The sequence below is a fragment of the Lontra canadensis genome, unplaced genomic scaffold (genome assembly GCF_010015895.1).
Source record: "Lontra canadensis isolate GAN:19392208 unplaced genomic scaffold, GSC_riverotter_1.0 scaffold65, whole genome shotgun sequence".
Taxonomy (NCBI): domain Eukaryota; kingdom Metazoa; phylum Chordata; class Mammalia; order Carnivora; family Mustelidae; genus Lontra; species Lontra canadensis.
In genome coordinates this window covers 5,221,474-5,236,976 of record NW_022631059.1, presented here as the reverse complement: position 1 = coordinate 5,236,976, position 15,503 = coordinate 5,221,474, and the positions used below count along the sequence as shown (strand labels likewise).

The 15,503-nt window shown below is 57.2% G+C and overlaps 1 long non-coding RNA gene across 1 annotated transcript; it reads left to right on the top strand.

Annotated features, from left to right (window-relative positions):
* The first annotated feature begins 4,301 nt into the window (after nt 1-4,301).
* On the top strand, nt 4,302-11,718 carry LOC116880104. Its single transcript, XR_004385162.1, has 3 exons — nt 4,302-4,519; nt 6,135-6,198; nt 11,164-11,718. It is a non-coding gene; the product is annotated as an uncharacterized LOC116880104 (long non-coding RNA).
* The last annotated feature ends 3,785 nt before the right edge of the window (nt 11,719-15,503 follow it).

Here is a 15,503-nt window from a genome sequence, read left to right as displayed (position 1 = left end):
CTACTCATAGTAGCCAGAAAGTGGAAACATCCCAAACGTCCATCAGTTGAAAAACGAGTGAACAAATATGGTCTCTTCATACAACAAGAATATTATTCAGCCATAAAAAGGAAGGAAATGCTGAGAGATGCTACAACACAGACGAGCCTTGAGGATGAGGTGCTAAGGGAAAGAAGCCGTTGTGGGGGCCCGTCTTGTGTGCTCCCCTTCCCACGATGTGTCCGGGATAGGCCAGTCCGTACAGGCAGTGAGTGTAGTGAGACAGTGTAGTGGTTGCCAGGGGCTGGGGGGCACCAGGGCTGGGGTGTGGGAGGAAGCGGGGGGAACTGGGACTGGGGACACGGAGAGCAGGGGGGCACTGGGGCTGGAGGTGTGGGGGGCAGGGGGCACCGGGGCTGGAGGTGTGGGGGGCAGGGGCACCGGGGTTGGGGACACGGGGGATGGGGGGCACTGGGGCTGGGGCACGGGGGGTGGCGGGGGGTGCCCACTGCTCACCGGGCACATCTCACCAAGCAGCTCTTCAGAAACCAGCAAGGCAGCGATTCTGGAGAAATGAGGAAAGACTGAAAGAATATTCCAGAAGAGAGCAACAGAAATCACCATGGGAAAACCCAGAACTCTGGGGGCCCTCCCTGCCTGATGGACGCGTGCATGTCACTTCTATTTTGAATGATGTGTGGGAGAGTCACCTCTTCCTTCTTGTTTGCACCCGGAGTCTCTGCTTGGCCGGCCCCGCGGGGTGGAGCTCCTGATCAGGGGCAGGGGTGGCCCTCAACAGGGAAAGGGTTACTGTGGGGGGCTGTGTCCCCAGGTCGCACAGGGAGGGAGGCGGCCAGCTTCCCGGCACTGGGGAGGGGCTGGAGGGGCCCAGCCCTCTCCCTGGCCTCCACCTACACTTGCCCCCGAGCCCCAGCCTCTGGCCCTACGGCCTGTGTGTGGACACGGGGACCAACTCCTCCCCTAACCATGAGGTGTGACCCTGGGGGTCGGGGGCTGGGATGAAAGGTGCACTCAGGGAGTTCAGGGCAGGCTGAGGGGCTGTGCCTGGTGAAAACGAACTTTTCTCTTTGAACGTGGAGCTACAAGTGCATACTGCTTCTGTAGATGCTAAAACAACGACAGCAACAACCAGATCAAAATAAATATAATCTCACAGTAAAACGCTGGAAGGTAGCAGAAGCCTGCCAAGTACAATGAGAAATTACATCCGAGGCCACCCCCTGGAGATAACATTGGTTTGTGTCCCTCCAGATTTCTCCCCTAGGACAGGGTGACACAGACATAAACACTCTTCAGAGGACCTCGCTGTTTTTTGGCTTTTCTGCTCAGTTTCGGGGAGCACAGCGCACTCATCGGTCTGCGTTCCCTGAACGGCGCTGATACGCGTCAGCTCCTGCTGTGCACAGACTTTATTCTAGGCTCTGCTGATAGTGCAGGGAGCCAAGTGGACAGACTCTTGCCCCCGGGGGCGTTTCTAGCTCCCTGGGAGAGATGGGCAATCATCAAGGAAACAACCAACCAACATCATCCCAGGGCATGCCTGGGGGCCTCAGTCAGTTGAGCGTCTGCCTTCGGCTCAGGTCATGATGTCAGGGTCCTGGGGTCGAGTCCCATGTCGGGCTCCCTGCTCAGAATGGAGTCTGCTTCTCCCTCTCCCTCTCCCTCTGCCTCTCCTCCCCGCTAATGCTCTCTCTCTCTCTCAAATAAATAAATTAATTAAAAACAAACAAACAATAACCAAGATCATTACAGAACCAGAGAGGAGCTGGGAAGGAAGGAGATCACAGGGCCTTTGCACGGGCAGGTTCCTCTGCCCTGGAGTGTATTTCCCACGGAGGCTCATGGGTTGTGCCCATCCCCTCCCTGCTCCCTCCCCTCACTCTGCGGCCTGCTTGCCTTCCCCCTCCGGAGCACCCATCGGGGTTGGGCATCTCAGTGTGTCTCTTTGTTTGCTCATTTAATGCTTGTCTCCCATCTTGGTCTGGGCGCTAGGGTAGATCAGGAGCGTGTCTGACCCATCTCTGAACCAGCCGCGGTGCCAGGGCCAAGCCCATAGCAGGGGGACTCATACTCGCTGAACATATGGATTCTAAAGAATGTAAAGGAAATAATCTTTTAAGCTGAGAAGTCACCTGAGGCAGCGTGGGGCGCATCTTCATGAGAAAGTTCATGGGGGACATGGGTACCTGCCCCGGGCACAGGACCCGCCAGCAGCAGATCTGCAAAAGGCCCTCAGAAATCCAGACCCTGGGGAAAGGAGCAGAGCTGCCTCATCTGGGGTCCACGGGGACGAGGAGAATTGACCCCTTCCCTGCCTCCAGACTCTCCTGGGTGATCAGAGGCGTCCATGGGAGTGTGGGATGTGGACGTCTCCCACCAAGCTCCTCTGGGGACAGCCTTGCTCTTCTCCGAGGCTGTCCGCACTCAGTTTTGACCATATTTGCCTCAGAGCCAAGTGGCCACCCGGTGGGGCCGCGGTATAAATATCAGTTTATTTACTCTGTGTCCCAGTTAAGCATGCTTCTGAGTAATGAAAGGCTTCCCTGTTTTTCTTGTATAAGTTTGGAACGCGGCCCCCCGGGTAGGAGATAGTAGCATGGGGCTCAGCTGGGGAGAAGTTTGCTGGAGGTTCTAAATCACCTTTGCGGGCTGGCCTGGGGCTCTTCCTCCCAGGCCACTCTGCACCAGCTTCCCTACCGGAAAGGAAAACAGCAAATTCTCTGTGAGGTCGGACCTCCCACCTGCCCCCTCATGCTGAGGCCGCTGTGGGCATTTGCCAACTTTCTGTAACTGTGCCCTCGCTTTCCTCTGGGGAATCCGCCCTGGGCCCCAGTTGGTTCCAGATCCTTCTGCCCCTTCTACAAATGCCCATGCCTCTTCTGGCCCAGGCACTGGGGGTACAGCAGTAAAAAGATGGGTGTGGCTACTGCCCTGATAGGAGCTCGCCTCATCAGGAGAACAAGACAAGAAATCACTGAGTTACAAATTTGTGAAAGAAACAAACAGGGAAGTGGCTGGAGAAGAATCTGGAAGGTCCAGGTCAGAGGTGGGTCCAGCAGACGGCTCACTGGACAGAGGTCATACACAGAGGCAACAGTGGGAAGAGCGGTTTGGAACAGTCACAGCATGTGCAAAGGCCCTGAGGTTGGATGTACCCAGCCAGGCTGGAGGGTAGGGCAGCCTGCACAGCAAGAGCATGGTCTGGGAGAGGCTGAGGCTGGCACAGCGGCTAGGGAACCCGGTGGGGATGAATGCATTAAGCTGCTCCCACCAGCCCCCCACCAAAACAAAGACGGGTGACCAGCATGGCTTTGGCACAGCTTCCTACGGGTTGGGCTTGGGAGCATGGTCCTCCTGACGAGGACCGCTGCCTGGCGTCTTTGCTCTCCCCCGTCCCCCGGGAGCCGTTGCCCCAGCACCTCCGCGTTTGCCATGTTGGAGCCCAAGATGGTCGCCAGCATGACTTCCGCTCTTGCTTCCTCCCTGGCTGCCCAGAATAGCGTTTGACACCTCCCTGAGGTCCCCACCTGCCACCCCTAGCTGTCTCCGCCCTCCCTTCCTCCCTGAAGAGGAGGGGAAGCACTGCTGGTCTTTGGCGGGGACGGGCTGTGGGGATGGTTGGCTTAGTGGGAAGGAGGGGACACACAGGTCCCAAGGAGCAGCGAGCCCCAGCGTCCCAGCCTCCTTTGCACCCCGGGCCAACTGCGGGCCGGCACCTCCCTGCTGTGAATAGTGGTGGCATTTTCATCAGGACAGTTGCACAGCTTCTGTCCCCCAATGTCTCGACTAAGCGTCACAGAGGCGAGTATGTCCCATCCTGCCCCATACCCAGTTTTCTCCCTGGAAGCATCCGGAACCTCTAGTTTGGACTCACGTGTATTGTGCCCACTGGACTCTCCATGCTCGCCCAGATCAAGGAGCCGCACGCAACCCGTGAGGTGCCCTTCCCTGAAATATGCGTTGAAGGGCCATACTTTTAAAATTCATTTTCCAAATTCAGTGACCTGGCAGGAACCTGCCCCCTTATCCAGCCCCGTTGTTTCACGGCTCCTTCTGGGGTGTCTACAGGGGCTCACGTAGGCCTCCGACCAAGCTGAGAGATTGTGAAGCCTTCCCTGTTCTTCTTCAGCTGTTCATGCCGGCCCAGGCTCCTGGGAAAAGCTGCCTGCTGCCCTGTCCCCAGACATGAGGGCCAATCCAGGTTTTGGCCTGCAGGGGCTCCAGCCTGGGAGCTGCCCAGGGGCCTCAGGGTGAGGTTGAGGCTCCATGACAACTTCACTAGTTCAACCTCCCCCTTCAAATAAACATATAGGTAAGTCCTTTCTCCATTTGTTTAGTAAACAAGTACCAAATACAAGGTCCTAGTGGGTAAGACTGAAACTGTATAAGTCATCACGTGAATAATTATTTAATTTCAGGCTGAGAAACACTGCAGAGAAGTGCTGAGCGCTCCCAGGTGAGCCTCTGCCTCAGGACCTTTGCATGTGCCGTTCCCTTTACCTGGACTGCTCAGCCCCAGGTACCCACAAGGCTCTCCTCTTACCTTGCTCTATTAAAAATCACAGCCCCATGCTCTGTCTCCCTCTCCTGCTCATTTTTCTCTGTAGCTCTGGTCACACCTCAAACCAACATTTACCAGTTATTACTGCTGGAACATTTCTTGTCTGTTGATTACCTGTACCCCTGGGGGAGTAAAGGGCCACAGGGCAGGCATTTTTGTCTGTCTTGTTCACTGGTCTGTCTCCAGTGCCTAGAAAAGTCCCCGGTACAGAAGAGCTGCTCAGTAAATGTTGAAAGAATGAATTACCTCATGGGGAACGTGACCTACTCAGCTAATCAGGGATGGGGCCGGGGGTGGGGGGGGGGGGGAGAGCGTCCGGGGACATTTTCCCCCCACTGGGGAAAGAGGCAGGTTTTGTGGGACCATCGTTAAGAAAATGAATATACATACAATTACATGTACGGCATGAGGGGCCAGAGACCCACAGCTAGCCTAGCGTCAGGGAAGGGAAAGGCACTCCAGGCAGAAGAAACCGCCTGTGGGAAGCCTGGCAGCGACTGCGAGCCAGAGAAAGACAGGGAGAAGGTCAGCGTGGCCAGGCATCCAGGAGGGGTTCTGAGCCACCACGCATGGCCAAGAAATGGCGGGGTGTGGCACAGCAGTGCTCTGGTTTCTGCGGGATCCTAGGGAGATCACCCGGACCCGTGACCTATAGGTTCCAGGGGGACAGGGCCCTGGGCCAGCCACCACTTTTCCACTCCCTCCACTGACGAAGCAGAGGGTGGCTCCAGCCTCAGCCTTCCCTGTCAGCCTCCAGGAATGTGTCTCCCCTGCCCTGGGGACCCTGCTCACCCCTAACCCACCTGGAAAGCTCCCCCAAGGCTGGAGGGGCAGGCTCTCCCTCCTTCCTTCCCCAGGCTCCGCTCAGAATAAAAGCTGGGGCCCTGGCTGGGGACTTGTGCCCTGGCCCCAAGCCACTGCCAGCCATTTGCATCACAAATGAGACTCAGGCTGTTGGGCTCCAGCCAGCCGGCCTGGTGCTGCCCTCAATGACTTAAGGACAGGAGCCAGGACAAGCTGCTGCCTCCGCTGCCCCCTCCCCCAGCTGCCTCACCGCACCCTCCAGGAGATGCGGGATCTCCAGCTTGCTCAGGATCCCCCTGGCCAGCCAGCCGTCTGTCTGCAGCCGCGGGCCAAGGAGGGCTCTCGAATGTCAGGGGAGCTCAGCACTCGACATGTTTTCTCTTAGCTCTAAGCTGGGCCTCTTAACAGAGGAGGGATCTGAGGCTCAGAGAGGGGGATTGGTATCCCCAAGGCTGCTCAGCTGATACCCCACAGAACGCGGACCGGAACCCATGGCCTTCCACTCCAGAACCTGCGCTGTGAGGTGCGCCACCCCTCGAGGCTCGTTTGTGCCTGTCCACTGTGCAGTGCTGGGGGAGTCCACGACCATGTCAGCACGGGCCTCTCTCTCCTGCAGGGTCAGGGGGAGGGGGCGAGCTGCTGCTCCTTCTAGACCCGAGCCCCCTACGGTTCTAGCGTGTAGCAAGCGCTCCGTGTTTCTGAAGGAGACGATCGGGCAAATCAGTCCACAGACTTTGTTTTCAGCCCAGGTTGTGCTTTCCCCCTGCAGGTTTTTTCCAAGGCAGAGCTGGATCGGTCTGGCCCTCAGTGGGGATGCTTGAAGGTTCTCTGAGGTTTGTCATACTGGCAGTGGGCTGGCTGGGGTTCCTGCCTCAGGGCCCGTGAACCTGGTGCCTAGGGAGGCCCCTGTCTCACTCCCCCATCTCTCCCTGGCTTGCCCCTGGGGTTCTTCCCTACCCCAGAACCTTTGCTCATGCTGTCCTTCTGCCTGGATGTGTCCCAGCAGTGGCTGCTTTTCCTCCCATAGGATAGGCTTTGTTGTCACCTTCTCAGAGGGGTCCCCTGACTGCCCCATCTAGCTGGAACTCTCAGTCTCTATCCCTTCCCTGTCTGTCTCCAGAGCCCTGAGCGTGCCCTCTGGTTGCTCTTTATTTATTTTATTGGATTGGCCTGTGTCCCTTTGAATGAAAGAGGGAGGCAGATGCAGACGTAGAGAAAAACAGAACATGTGTGAGAGCGACAGTGTGACTCACAGGCAGAGACACGAACAGAAACCGAAAGAAAGCAGGAACAGAGTCGCAGAGAGAGAGGGAACCAGAGAAAGTGCCATGGCGGGGGATGGGAAGGGGGATAGGGGCCGTCCTTCTGGGGTGAGAGAGATGTTCTGGGACTTGATCATGTGACAGTTGCACAACTGTGTGCAGACTCCCAGCCACGGAATTGTGTGTGTGTAAAAGGGCGCATTTTATGGACTGTGGATTCTCTCTTGTTTTAAAACATGAGAGGACATCGGATAAACCCAAATTGAAGTACAACGTACACAATACAGGGTTGACCCTCTTCTGACGTGGCAAGGCCATGAAAGACCAGAAGGGAGCAGAGAGCCTCCCCAGGCTGCCGGAGATGGAGGCCATGATCACTAAAGCCTTGGATATCCCTGAACAGGAAGGGGACAGGAGGGGGGACTTTGGTGAACCCCAAACAAAGTCTGTGTTATTGCTACTACATCCACGTGGATGTCTCGGTTCTGACAGTTGAGCTATTATGTAGGGCACTGATATTAGGAGAAACTGGGGGACGGGGATATGCATTTTCTTTATACATTTTCTGCAAGTTTAAATTATTTCAAAATAAAAAGCTAAAACAAAGAAGACAGAAATGACAGAATGTGGCAAGGGACGGGGACTGCCTGTCCCACTGGCCCAGCAGGGACCACCAGCCCAGGCCTCTGTAAAATTAAAGCCTGGACTGGGGAAAGGGGCGGATTGCCCTGCCTGCGGTCAGTCTCCCCATTACCGTGGGAAAGACTGCTGAAAATTCAGGGTGATTCCTTTGATTCATCTAAGGGGCTCAGCAGGGGTTGGGGCAGCCTTGGGTGCTCCCCTCCACCCACCCGTGATTGTGTCTGAATGTGTCTGCTGCGCACACCCCTCACCCCCCATCCCTGGGTACCTAGCAGCAGACTCCTACAAAGCTTTGGGGGTCCTTCTGCAGGAGCCAAAAACCACCTGATCTCGCTTTCCTGTAAAAGTGGCCAAGGGGCAGCCCCATGGCAGAGTCGGGGCTATGTCATGTGAGTCCCGGCACAGGACATTCATATCTGATTTCTGTCCCCCTTGCTGGGCTCTGGGCTCCTGGAGGAGAAACACTTGGAAATACTTGTTTCCCTGGAATACAGCCCTGGGCCAGGCACGCAGTAGGTGCTCAATTAATGCTCGTGCATTTCTGAGGCACCTTACTCACAGGAAGATAGTAAAAGAATAGGTACTTTCTAATCCGGTGGCTTTGTTACAAGCTTTTGAAAGTGGTGAACTCTTACAAAATTTAAAAGGTATGGAATGCTTCTGAAAACAATAAAACCACCAACCCCGAATTAAACATTCTTACGATTTTTGTCACATTAGGGGCTAATCTTCTTTTCTTCAAGAAGTAAAAGGTTACAGATACAGCTCAATTCTGCTCTAACTCCCTACCCAGAGTCAGCCTCGGGGGGAGAGAGGGTGGGGAGCCTCAGCCTCCCACCCTGGTCTTTACCCAGATACAGATGGTGACTGTCCACTTAGGACCTTGTTCTGTGCCTGCCACTGTGACTTGCACGGGAGCCTCCGTGTGCTGCGTGTGCTGCTCTGATGTTGTCTTCCTCTCGACATCAGGTTGAGCTTGTAGAGAAGGACCCATCCTTGTAAGGAACCCCCACCCCATCTCCTACCCCCTCCCGCCCCCTGGGGTGCATCCCCCCCAAGTCACGGGTGTGGAGGGGGCCTCGGTAGTCACGTGGGGCTCAGAGGGGCCCTGCACCAGGGTTAACGCTCTGCTGTCTCCATCTGGAAATTCCTAGCTTCTTTTGAGCAAGGGGCCCCACATTCTCCTTTTGACTGGCCCTCGCCAATCTGACAACACGGAGCACCGACCGAACCCCATCCTGCGCCAAACCCCGTCCCCGGCCAGCCGGCGGCGTGGGCCTCACCACCACTGATTCCCCCACGCAAGACTCTCTGAAGGGCGTGGTTCCCATCAGCCCATCCTGCAGACGGGGAGACTGAGGTTCAGAGAGTTCCAGACTCTGGTGCCCCTGTCTGAACCACCACGGGACAGCCCCTTGGAAGATCGAATCTGGTCCGGATCCCTTTCTCTTAAAGCAAGGTGCGGAGAGGGTGAGGCTCACTCATGTGGACATGGCCGTGGGAGACATGTCCAGCTAGGACATACCTCCCAGGCCACCCATCAGCCAGGAGCCGGAGGCCCCCCAGCCTGGCGGCTGAATTCATTTCACACATTTCCTCTCCCCATGGGGACGGTCTCAGTGAACAAACCCCAGGGCGTTCAGAGCTGCCACTTCCTCTCAGACCTGCCTTCTATACTTAGACACCAGACCTCACGATCTGAGCCCGCCGAGGAGGGCCGGGCCTGCGGCTACTTCCGGCCAACAGGTTTCCACGTTCTTCCCCAAGAGCCCCAGAAACCCTGGGGGCAAGGGTGTGTGCGGGGGTGGGGTGGGCTCAGGGCCCGAGGCCCATGGAAGGGACCCTCTCTGGCTTCCCTAGCAGGCTCTCCCTCTACCTTCGCAGCCATGAGGGAAGTCAGGATCCATTTCTAGAAGCCGGGAGAAGCACCCCCATCTCATTCATTCACTCGTGGAACTCGGGTTTCCAGATTGTCTCCTGTGTGCCCGGGGCTGTTCTGCCCCATGGAGCTGAGACATAAGTAAACGCGTCCGTAAATGAGAAACAGAACCAGAGTGACTCCGGGAAAGGCAACGAAGTCGATAAATTAGGCAGATGGATGGAGAAGGGTCAACCCATCCTGCAGAAGGAAGACTGAGGTTGAGCGAGCTCCCAGCTCCGTGACGGGCGGGGGGCACTCCGGCAGCATGGTCGGGGGCCCCAAGGGCATGAAGGGCCTGGAATGGGACAAGAGATTGGAGGACGACCGACGGTGGAGGGGACAGCGGGTGCCTGGGTTAGGGGCGGGGCAAGCTGGAGAGAGGGGTGGCTGAGGTCCAGCAGGTCCCTGTGCTGTGGGCCACCAAGATAGGGCTGGGATCCAAAGATCAAGGGATGCCACCAGCCAGCAGACACCAGCTTTGTTTTGCTTTAGACCAGGGCTCCTCCACTGGGAGCGATTCTGCTCCGCAGGGACGCTGGGCAGTCTGGAAGTGTCTTTGATGTCCCAGCTAGGGTGGGAGTGGTCCTGGCATCTAGAGGGTGAAGGTCAGAGACACTGCTCACCCCCCAATGGAGCCCAGAACGGCCTCAAGTGTCAGTGGCAGGGGGCTGGCCAAGGAGGTGGTGACCAAGGTGACAGTGGAGGAGGAGAGAGGCAGGGATTTGGGGTGTACGCTCAAGGCCGAGCGGGCAGGACACGGGCAACAAGCACACTGTTGAGAAGGAACGTCATAGGGAACGGCCTGCAGGGAGAGGCAGGGAGAGGCCCCGGTAGCAGGTGACAGGCAGCAGAGGACGCCCTGGAGAACCTAGCGGGAGACTTCGGGGAGAAGGAGCAAGGTGCACAGGCAGGCGGGAAAGGATTTTGAATTTGGATGAGGAGGTAGGATGGGGTTGGGGAATAGGCAGGGGTCACATCCTGCCTGGCTTTGTGGGCCCAGAAGAAGACTTGCCCTGGCAGCCTTTAAATGCAAAGGTGTTCAGAGCACTGGACGGGGAGTCCAGACACTGGGTTTCAGGTTGAATTGGGGCTAACTGGCCAAGTGACTTTGGAAAAATTACCCTTTGGGGGCCCCAGTTCCCTCTCTGTCCACACTGCCGTCCTATCCCCCCAGGGGGCTTCTGGGCAAGGTCAATGCAGTCCTCAGTATTGGGACCTAAGATGTGTATAGGTCGGGGATGTGACTTGTCCTTCTGCTAAGTGTTTAGGAGTGACCCCCGAGAGCTGTAACCTCAAGTCTCAAGTGTGGGCGACCCCCAGGACCCAGGTAGTGGGTCTTCACCCAGCTCAGGCCTCACTGCCAGGTGGGCATGGACTGCAGGGGTGTTCCAGGGACATCTCCAACAACAACCCCATGTGGTCACAGGGTGCCGTAATAGCAGTGAAGTTTGGGGGGAAGCAACGGCACCCCCACTGCTGAGGATGATTTTGGGGTCCTTGGATGATTCCAGGTGGCAGAGGACCCAAGAAGGAGTTCTGGGTGTCTTGCTAATATAGCACCAGGAGCCCAAGTGATCAAGGAATAGAGAGGCATCACGTTGTCATGACTGGGTGGAGGGGTTTATTCTGACCCCATAATTTGGGAGGAAAACTTCTCGGGACCCAGAGATTCCTGGAGAGTGGGGCTGGGGTGCAGGACGGTAGTTGTCGGAACTATAGGAATGGAGTCTATTACCCTTCTGCCTCAACGACCGGCTTGTTGCTCTAAGAATGCCGTCAATTCTTCCGGTCCCCCGTTTCCTCCTCCCCAGCCGTGGTGCCTGCAACCCCAGTCCCAGGAAGGGATTTCCTCAGGTGGGGAGGCTCTGAAGACACTCGGGGGAAGGGAAGGCAGGGGATGGTGTGGGTGGGATAGAGGCTTTCACTGCCATCCCAAGCTATGACCTCTCCCTTCTCGCTTTCCTGCTCCTCAGATGCTTCCAAATGTGGACCTGACAAGGGACAGTCACAGATGCCCCTTGAGAAACATTCAAAGGAGGCCACCAAACCATTCATCCCTGAGGAATTAGCAGTCAGCTGCTACAGGGAAGAATGCACAGACTTGTAGGCAAAGAAAGAAATGCAGACAAAGCCCCTCTCCATTTTGATCAAATTATGAAACAGTTATAAAGTGATAAAACCCTGTGCTGGCAGGGATGTGGAGAAAATGACACATCAGCTTCACTGTAAACACATTCCGATCCGGAAGGTCAATCTCCGTGCAAGGAACAAGTGCTGAGAAACCTCACAGGCCCTCTGACCCAGTGTTTTGTCCTTTGGCAACATGTTTCGGTCCTTGGGGACAAAAACATTTACAGTTGCCTTTTTTAAAAGTGTGGAGGGGTAGAAAAAACAAAGACCAAAAACCCCAGAGGCCCTGGGCTAACATGTGTGGAGTGCTCACTCTGTAAGAAATGCTGAACGTGTATTTGTTCTTCAGTCCTCGGAGAGCTGTGTGTTTTCTGACCCCTGCACTGCAGAGGAGAACCTGGGAGGACCTGGGAGCACGTGGAGTCCGGCCCTGTCTCTGTGGTCACTCAGGTGCTCAGCGGCCGAGCTGAGGTTTGAGGGCAGGCTGCCCCGTGCACTCCATGCGCTTCCCCCGCCCCCCGCCCCGTGCAACTCAGAGAGGGGAGGCCCCACCCCACACTCCTGTTCTATAGCATGAAGGTTGACTTGTCCACCTAAGAGAAGGTGACATGTAGCTCCGTGGGCATGTGCTGTCACCAGGAGGCAACCCAAAGGATAAAAGGGCTTCTTTCTGCTTTTGCCGGGTGCTAACTGCGAGCCCGCTGCCTGGAAGGCATGCCCCAGCCTGTGGTTTTGGAATGTAGGCGAGCCACCCTCCCGGAGACCTGCCGTTGGTGGTCGGTCTTGAGACAGCTAGTCCCAGCCCACAAAGCCGGCCAGCAAACGCACTGTGTGTTTGCCCCGGGAACCAAGCCAGCGCCCTTCATGCTGCTTTCATGGGAGCGGAGCCCTGACCTGAAGCCTAGAACATCTCAGGGCTGCCCCTGGGCAGGAACGCTAGCGGCTGCCTGGTCGGAGGGGCTGGACGGAGGTCCACAGTCCAGGCAACTCTGGCTTCAAGGAGATCACGACGTTTTAGAGATGGGTCACAGGGCAGAGCTGGGAGATCCTCCGTCTCTTGAGCAGGGCACAGGAGGGGTCTCAGCTTGGTGGCACTTGAGAGGCTGGTGTGAGTGTTGACGTGTCTCAGACTCTCAAGGAACCGTGGCTCCTGTTCTTGAGGCCCGACCTCCCCATCTCTAAAGAACGGGCCAGTGCAGATGGGTGTGTCATAAACGTGGGTCCCGTGCTGCCATGGGGTGGGCAGGCGCCCGGGGAGGTCGCTTTCAGCGGCTTTCCTGTCCTTCTCAGTTCTGCTGGACGCTCGGCATGTCTCAGAGGGCAGCCCGCCCTTCCGAGCCCCCTTCATGGCAGAGACAGAGAAGCCTCAGGCCCAGGGGCATGGGCAGGCAACAGTATAATCCATGGTTTGTCTCCACTGTGCTCATTTTCAGGGCTATCCTTTATTAGAGGCAGGTGATACTGGTTTCCCACTGACATTGTTGATAGATAATTTCCTTTTGAAATAAACTTATATAGGTTAAAAAAAAATAAGATGAGCCAATGTAAATATAAGTACAAAGCAGGTGGCAGGTCAGAGGGCCGTGGTCAGAGCCCTAGAGCTGGTCTCAAGTTTGGGACCCGCAGGCCAGGGCCCTTCTTGGTCCCCAGCAAGATCAGCCCCAATAGTGTGGGTTTCACTAGCCTGGTCCCTCCTGGCCTCTCCTCAGTCCTCACTGTCTGGGGCCTGGGGTTTTCTCCCCACCTCTGCAGAGTGCTCTCTCCTGCACGGGGCCTGGGTTGGAAGCAAATGGTCCCAGGCTCAAATCCTCGCGCAACAGTTAGCTGCTGTGTGACCTGGGGCGGCTGTCTCAGCCTCTCTGGGCTTTGCTCCTTCTCTGCACAGAGTTAACAGCCCTTTCTTCCAAGGATAGCACGAGATTTCCAGGTGGTGACGGTTGGCTCAGAGCCTGGCATTCAGCAAACCTCCGGCTATTGCCGGCTATCCTTGCCTTCCCCTTTAATAAATGGGCCAACTGAGGTCCAGAAGAGGCTCAAGGCCCAGAGCCCCTAGATTCAAAGGCGGATTCCGTGCCTCTGCGTCTCCCCACTGCAGAGACGAGCCCGCCCTGCTTGGCCTGTTCCCGGGCCTGCTCCCGCGTTCTGCTTCCCTGGCAGGCAGCCCCAGCCCTCCCTTTGTCCTGCTGTCGCCGGCTGTCCGGGAGCAGGTGGCGTTGCCCCGGTGCCGGTGGGAGGCTGAGGCGGGCAACACACGGGTTGCTATTTGCTTTCCTCTCCACAGCCCCTTCCTGGTCCGGGCGGACATGGGCGTGGGGCCAGGTGTGCGGGCGCAGCGGACCTGGATGTCTCCTCCCCAGTCCAATCTACCCGAGCCCCTGAGTGGGCCACCTGCAGGGCAAGTGATGACCATCTTGTGCCTGGACTGAGGGGTTTCCCGGGAAACAGGACTTGCGGTGCTGGACAGGGCAAGTCCCAGGCACAAGAGGGCACACTGTTCCCCGCTCTGCAAGAGGCCGTGCTTGGGGGGCAGCGGGTGGGAAGGCAGGTGGAAAGGGGACGGGATCAGCCACACCCAAGGACATTGCACGGCTCCCCTCTGGCCCTGTGCCTCGCGGGGTAGGGGGAAGGGAATCGGGGCAGTCTGCCCTGGCACTGGCTTTGACATAAGGCAGAGCCGAGGGAGGAACTCCTGTCCTATCCCATATTAATGACACAGCACCTCATTTCTGCTCTCAGAGCCTCAGTTCCTCATCTGTAAAATGGGGATAAGGATTCCACCACCATCACAGGGATGCTGGACAATCAGATGAGAAAATGAACATACAGCACTTAGCAAAGTGTAGACATCTCATACATGACAGCACATATGATTATATTAGATGTCTACTTAAAATGCAGCATCTCGCTACTCTTGGAATAAAACCCATCCCTGCTCCTGAAATGAATCTTTGAAGCTCCTGGGATCGTGACCTGTGCCTGCATCTTCTGCCCCAACCATGTTGGCCTCCTGGCTGGCCTGGGCCTGACCATGCTTCTCCCTGCCTCAGGGCCTTTGCACATGCTATTTCCTCTGCCTGCAACACCACCTCTGTTTTTCCCAGGACTGCTTCCTTCTCAACTTTAGGCCTCAATTTAAAGATTGTCTGCACAGAGAGACCTCGGTGTGCCTTACTTGACAGGATGTTTGTTCTCTGGGGGACAAGGCATTTCTTAGCAGCTTCACTGTGATTGTCCCAAGCCTAGGTGGATGCCTGGCCCAGAGCTGAGCTCAGGGTGCAATTGTGAACACGCTTGTGAACAATGCACACTGGCCTGCGGAGGCCCCCACAGGGCTGTAGGAAGAGTCCAGAGTCCTAAATCCCTTTCCTTCTCTGAGCCCTTGGCTTCCTCATCGGTCAGCAGGGACACCAGGAACATCCAGCTCCTTGGGGCCCGAGAGGCCTGGATGAAGTGACAAAGATGGACCTGTCCTTCCACGGCAGCCACATGCAGTAGAACCCCGAGGCCGGCAGCCCCCCATGGTGACCTCATGGGCAACACTCTGCACCCATGTGCCTCCCTCCATCCTCAGCCCGGGGGAACGTGCCGCGCACACCTGCTGCCGCTCCGGAAATGGAGGCCCCGTGGGGGTGCTCCCTGCCCAGGGCCCCCGAGGGGGCGGCCCCGAGCCCGCTGCCCGAGCTCACCGGCCCGGCGGGCGGCTGAGGCACCACGTGCCCTCGGCCCTCCGGGACAGTCTTTTCCTGGAAACTCCAGAACATTGTCAGAGCTGTCAAACAATTTCCCTGCCAGGATTTTACAAGAATCCAAGGCCTCTCTGCCCGATGCCAAACACCCTCTTAAGACAATACGTCCGGGGCCTGTGGGCCCGTCCGAGCACCGCCGCCTCGCCTCGGCCATATATAGGCAAAAGCTGGGGAATCCCTCTCCCATCCCCTGGGCTGCGATCCCAGGGAGGCCGCCACAGCCCGGGAGGGACCCTGGGGATCTCGCGTGTCCCAGACCGCCCACCTCCGGCTCAGGGGGCCTGGGGAGGAGGACAGGTGGGCGGGAGCAGGCAGTGGTGCCCCGGCAGCTGGAGCCGCGTGGCAGGACCATCGCGGGCTCTGACCAAATAAGGCCTGGGCAGTGTGGCCTGGCCAGGCTCACGGGCAGCGGCGGGCTTGTCAGCTCCCCACTTCCT